This window comes from Rhinoderma darwinii (assembly GCF_050947455.1).
Source record: "Rhinoderma darwinii isolate aRhiDar2 chromosome 5 unlocalized genomic scaffold, aRhiDar2.hap1 SUPER_5_unloc_23, whole genome shotgun sequence".
Classification (NCBI taxonomy): Eukaryota; Metazoa; Chordata; class Amphibia; order Anura; family Rhinodermatidae; genus Rhinoderma; species Rhinoderma darwinii.
Genome location: NW_027461780.1, coordinates 264,164 through 270,163, shown reverse-complemented (window position 1 = coordinate 270,163; position 6,000 = coordinate 264,164). Strand labels below are relative to the sequence as shown.

The following is a 6,000-nucleotide window of genomic DNA, read 5'->3' as shown; positions in this document are numbered from 1 at the left end:
CTCAGGTGCAGCTCTTTAACTTACCTAAAAGGGAGGGCGGAGAGAAGACAAGGAAGGTGAATGAGGTGTTCCAATGTGAAATGCCGGAAACACAGAAACACAGACGACACACAACAAGAGGTGGCAATCTATTCATTAATTGCATTTAATCAATGAGCTCATTATCACTCATGCATTGTCCAACAGGTGTTGAAATAATGGGATTAAAAGGGGAGATCCCTTCAGAAAGACAGAAACAATAGCAAAGACAAAAAACACTTTTGGAATCTGCTTTTAGTCAACACATAAGGAAAGGGTGCACCGGTCCTGGAAATACTGCAATACCAGGTCAATGCGTGGAGTGGACAGAGCAAGCTCTATTTCCATCTCCCTGTTCTAAAAATCCATTTAATATATGGTCCCCAGATAGGGGACGTATCAGATATTAAACTGATAAGAACAGATACTACACTTGATCTTAGCCAAAAGGCCGAGAAGCGATAACCCGAACGGGCCGCGCGTTGCCCGAGCCTGCCCGATACTGCTGTTCAGCCCTTGCAGCGATTCAGCCTACTTCTAGGCAATTCCATGGGGCCCTGCAGGCTCACACACTCACAGCTACACGGGAGGTGAATAAAGGCCGGAGAGGAAGCCAGACAGGATTTGCTTCTTTTGCTTGCACCACAATGCAGTGCTGAAAGAGGAGGAATCTACATAAAAACGCCTTCCTGGCAACGCCCAAATGCCCTGCTGCCATGCAGATAAACACTGGCAGCGGCAGCAAGTGCATGCCCACAGCCACCCCTTGTTCCTTCACACCTTGTATCAGCTGTAATCCAGTCCAGTCCAGTGCTGCCTGCTGAGCAGCACTGACCAACACTGCCTGGGCCCAGGCTTTTATCTCTGAGGCCCCATTATGATGTCAGAAAGCTGGCTCTGGAATCCTGAGGGCTCCACTATGACACGTGCAAAGTTCCGTCTGAACTTTATATAAGACGGTGAGGCTCAGTCAGTCACTCAGTGTTGCCTGAGAGGGCAACACTGCAACAGCCGGCCGCCAGGCTGTCTTTTTTTTGCACAGCTAGTTGCCTCCAGGAGGCCACAAGAGGGAGACAAGGGACTGCAAAATGGAAAATAGGCATCCACCAACTTTACAGACAACTTCTCCTTGCTCCTACAACCTCCATCCTTGCACAGTTTGTTATTCTTCTAGGTAACATAGTAACAAATCCAAATTGCTGCTCTCTTTGTAGGCAAGCAAGGCTTTGTTGCAACTGCAATTCTTACTTCTTCTTGAAATGTAGGGACGACAGTACATTCCATCACATCCATCTAGTGTACACAGGTAGGTCTATTGTGGCGGGCAGGCGAGCGGGCGGGCTGCTTTATTGGCTGTTTGCTGTTCCCCTACTCCACTCCACTATTTGACTGTTGTGCTGCATCAATCAATCAATCAATCAATCAATCAATCAGTGGCTGGCTCAGGTGCAGCTCTTTAACTTACCTAAAAGGGAGGGCGGAGAGAAGACAAGGAAGGTGAATGAGGTGTTCCAATGTGAAATGCCGGAAACACAGAAACACAGACGACACACAACAAGAGGTGGCAATCTATTCATTAATTGCATTTAATCAATGAGCTCATTATCACTCATGCATTGTCCAACAGGTGTTGAAATAATGGGATTAAAAGGGGAGATCCCTTCAGAAAGACAGAAACAATAGCAAAGACAAAAAACACTTTTGGAATCTGCTTTTAGTCAACACATAAGGAAAGGGTGCACCGGTCCTGGAAATACTGCAATACCAGGTCAATGCGTGGAGTGGACAGAGCAAGCTCTATTTCCATCTCCCTGTTCTAAAAATCCATTTAATATATGGTCCCCAGATAGGGGACGTATCAGATATTAAACTGATAAGAACAGATACTACACTTGATCTTAGCCAAAAGGCCGAGAAGCGATAACCCGAACGGGCCGCGCGTTGCCCGAGCCTGCCCGATACTGCTGTTCAGCCCTTGCAGCGATTAAGCCTACTTCTAGGCAATTCCATGGGGCCCTGCAGGCTCACACACTCACAGCTACACGGGAGGTGAATAAAGGCCGGAGAGGAAGCCAGACAGGATTTGCTTCTTTTGCTTGCACCACAATGCAGTGCTGAAAGAGGAGGAATCTACATAAAAACGCCTTCCTGGCAACGCCCAAATGCCCTGCTGCCATGCAGATAAACACTGGCAGCGGCAGCAAGTGCATGCCCACAGCCACCCCTTGTTCCTTCACACCTTGTATCAGCTGTAATCCAGTCCAGTCCAGTGCTGCCTGCTGAGCAGCACTGACCAACACTGCCTGGGCCCAGGCTTTTATCTCTGAGGCCCCATTATGATGTCAGAAAGCTGGCTCTGGAATCCTGAGGGCTCCACTATGACACGTGCAAAGTTCCGTCTGAACTTTATATAAGACGGTGAGGCTCAGTCAGTCACTCAGTGTTGCCTGAGAGGGCAACACTGCAACAGCCGGCCGCCAGGCTGTCTTTTTTTTGCACAGCTAGTTGCCTCCAGGAGGCCACAAGAGGGAGACAAGGGACTGCAAAATGGAAAATAGGCATCCACCAACTTTACAGACAACTTCTCCTTGCTCCTACAACCTCCATCCTTGCACAGTTTGTTATTCTTCTAGGTAACATAGTAACAAATCCAAATTGCTGCTCTCTTTGTAGGCAAGCAAGGCTTTGTTGCAACTGCAATTCTTACTTCTTCTTGAAATGTAGGGACGACAGTACATTCCATCACATCCATCTAGTGTACACAGGTAGGTCCATTGTGGCGGGCAGGCGAGCGGGCGGGCTGCTTTATTGGCTGTTTGCTGTTCCCCTACTCCACTCCACTATTTGACTGTTGTGCTGCATCAATCAATCAATCAATCAATCAATCAATCAATCAATCAATCAGTGGCTGGCTCAGGTGCAGCTCTTTAACTTACCTAAAAGGGAGGGCGGAGAGAAGACAAGGAAGGTGAATGAGGTGTTCCAATGTGAAATGCCGGAAACACAGAAACACAGACGACACACAACAAGAGGTGGCAATCTATTCATTAATTGCATTTAATCAATGAGCTCATTATCACTCATGCATTGTCCAACAGGTGTTGAAATAATGGGATTAAAAGGGGAGATCCCTTCAGAAAGACAGAAACAATAGCAAAGACAAAAAACACTTTTGGAATCTGCTTTTAGTCAACACATAAGGAAAGGGTGCACCGGTCCTGGAAATACTGCAATACCAGGTCAATGCGTGGAGTGGACAGAGCAAGCTCTATTTCCATCTCCCTGTTCTAAAAATCCATTTAATATATGGTCCCCAGATAGGGGACGTATCAGATATTAAACTGATAAGAACAGATACTACACTTGATCTTAGCCAAAAGGCCGAGAAGCGATAACCCGAACGGGCCGCGCGTTGCCCGAGCCTGCCCGATACTGCTGTTCAGCCCTTGCAGCGATTCAGCCTACTTCTAGGCAATTCCATGGGGCCCTGCAGGCTCACACACTCACAGCTACACGGGAGGTGAATAAAGGCCGGAGAGGAAGCCAGACAGGATTTGCTTCTTTTGCTTGCACCACAATGCAGTGCTGAAAGAGGAGGAATCTACATAAAAACGCCTTCCTGGCAACGCCCAAATGCCCTGCTGCCATGCAGATAAACACTGGCAGCGGCAGCAAGTGCATGCCCACAGCCACCCCTTGTTCCTTCACACCTTGTATCAGCTGTAATCCAGTCCAGTCCAGTGCTGCCTGCTGAGCAGCACTGACCAACACTGCCTGGGCCCAGGCTTTTATCTCTGAGGCCCCATTATGATGTCAGAAAGCTGGCTCTGGAATCCTGAGGGCTCCACTATGACACGTGCAAAGTTCCGTCTGAACTTTATATAAGACGGTGAGGCTCAGTCAGTCACTCAGTGTTGCCTGAGAGGGCAACACTGCAACAGCCGGCCGCCAGGCTGTCTTTTTTTTGCACAGCTAGTTGCCTCCAGGAGGCCACAAGAGGGAGACAAGGGACTGCAAAATGGAAAATAGGCATCCACCAAATTTACAGACAACTTCTCCTTGCTCCTACAACCTCCATCCTTGCACAGTTTGTTATTCTTCTAGGTAACATAGTAACAAATCCAAATTGCTGCTCTCTTTGTAGGCAAGCAAGGCTTTGTTGCAACTGCAATTCTTACTTCTTCTTGAAATGTAGGGACGACAGTACATTCCATCACATCCATCTAGTGTACACAGGTAGGTCCATTGTGGCGGGCAGGCGAGCGGGCGGGCTGCTTTATTGGCTGTTTGCAGTTCCCCTACTCCACTCCACTATTTGACTGTTGTGCTGCATCAATCAATCAATCAATCAATCAATCAATCAATCAATCAATCAATCAATCAATCAATCAGTGGCTGGCTCAGGTGCAGCTCTTTAACTTACCTAAAAGGGAGGGCGGAGAGAAGACAAGGAAGGTGAATGAGGTGTTCCAATGTGAAATGCCGGAAACACAGAAACACAGACGACACACAACAAGAGGTGGCAATCTATTCATTAATTGCATTTAATCAATGAGCTCATTATCACTCATGCATTGTCCAACAGGTGTTGAAATAATGGGATTAAAAGGGGAGATCCCTTCAGAAAGACAGAAACAATAGCAAAGACAAAAAACACTTTTGGAATCTGCTTTTAGTCAACACATAAGGAAAGGGTGCACCGGTCCTGGAAATACTGCAATACCAGGTCAATGCGTGGAGTGGACAGAGCAAGCTCTATTTCCATCTCCCTGTTCTAAAAATTCATTTAATATATGGTCCCCAGATAGGGGACGTATCAGATATTAAACTGATAAGAACAGATACTACACTTGATCTTAGCCAAAAGGCCGAGAAGCGATAACCCGAACGGGCCGCGCGTTGCCCGAGCCTGCCCGATACTGCTGTTCAGCCCTTGCAGCGATTCAGCCTACTTCTAGGCAATTCCATGGGGCCCTGCAGGCTCACACACTCACAGCTACACGGGAGGTGAATAAAGGCCGGAGAGGAAGCCAGACAGGATTTGCTTCTTTTGCTTGCACCACAATGCAGTGCTGAAAGAGGAGGAATCTACATAAAAACGCCTTCCTGGCAACGCCCAAATGCCCTGCTGCCATGCAGATAAACACTGGCAGCGGCAGCAAGTGCATGCCCACAGCCACCCCTTGTTCCTTCACACCTTGTATCAGCTGTAATCCAGTCCAGTCCAGTGCTGCCTGCTGAGCAGCACTGACCAACACTGCCTGGGCCCAGGCTTTTATCTCTGAGGCCCCATTATGATGTCAGAAAGCTGGCTCTGGAATCCTGAGGGCTCCACTATGACACGTGCAAAGTTCCGTCTGAACTTTATATAAGACGGTGAGGCTCAGTCAGTCACTCAGTGTTGCCTGAGAGGGCAACACTGCAACAGCCGGCCGCCAGGCTGTCTTTTTTTTGCACAGCTAGTTGCCTCCAGGAGGCCACAAGAGGGAGACAAGGGACTGCAAAATGGAAAATAGGCATCCACCAACTTTACAGACAACTTCTCCTTGCTCCTACAACCTCCATCCTTGCACAGTTTGTTATTCTTCTAGGTAACATAGTAACAAATCCAAATTGCTGCTCTCTTTGTAGGCAAGCAAGGCTTTGTTGCAACTGCAATTCTTACTTCTTCTTGAAATGTAGGGACGACAGTACATTCCATCACATCCATCTAGTGTACACAGGTAGGTCCATTGTGGCGGGCAGGCGAGCGGGCGGGCTGCTTTATTGGCTGTTTGCTGTTCCCCTACTCCACTCCACTATTTGACTGTTGTGCTGCATCAATCAATCAATCAATCAATCAATCAATCAATCAATCAATCAGTGGCTGGCTCAGGTGCAGCTCTTTAACTTACCTAAAAGGGAGGGCGGAGAGAAGACAAGGAAGGTGAATGAGGTGTTCCAATGTGAAATGCCGGAAACACAGAAACACAGACGACACAC

The 6,000-nt window shown here is 47.9% G+C and overlaps 4 non-coding genes across 4 annotated transcripts; all 4 read right to left on the bottom strand.

The window, feature by feature from the left end:
• Positions 1-290: 290 nt before the first annotated feature.
• Positions 291-481, bottom strand: LOC142687489 (U2 spliceosomal RNA). Its single transcript, XR_012856709.1, has one exon. It is a non-coding gene; the product is annotated as a U2 spliceosomal RNA (small nuclear RNA).
• A 1,268-nt stretch (positions 482-1,749) lies between these two features.
• Positions 1,750-1,940, bottom strand: LOC142687488 (U2 spliceosomal RNA). Its single transcript, XR_012856708.1, has one exon. It is a non-coding gene; the product is annotated as a U2 spliceosomal RNA (small nuclear RNA).
• A 1,280-nt stretch (positions 1,941-3,220) lies between these two features.
• On the bottom strand, positions 3,221-3,411 carry LOC142687486 (U2 spliceosomal RNA). The gene has a single exon (XR_012856706.1). It is a non-coding gene; the product is annotated as a U2 spliceosomal RNA (small nuclear RNA).
• A 1,296-nt stretch (positions 3,412-4,707) lies between these two features.
• On the bottom strand, positions 4,708-4,898 carry LOC142687359 (U2 spliceosomal RNA). Its single transcript, XR_012856590.1, has one exon. It is a non-coding gene; the product is annotated as a U2 spliceosomal RNA (small nuclear RNA).
• Positions 4,899-6,000: the final 1,102 nt, after the last annotated feature.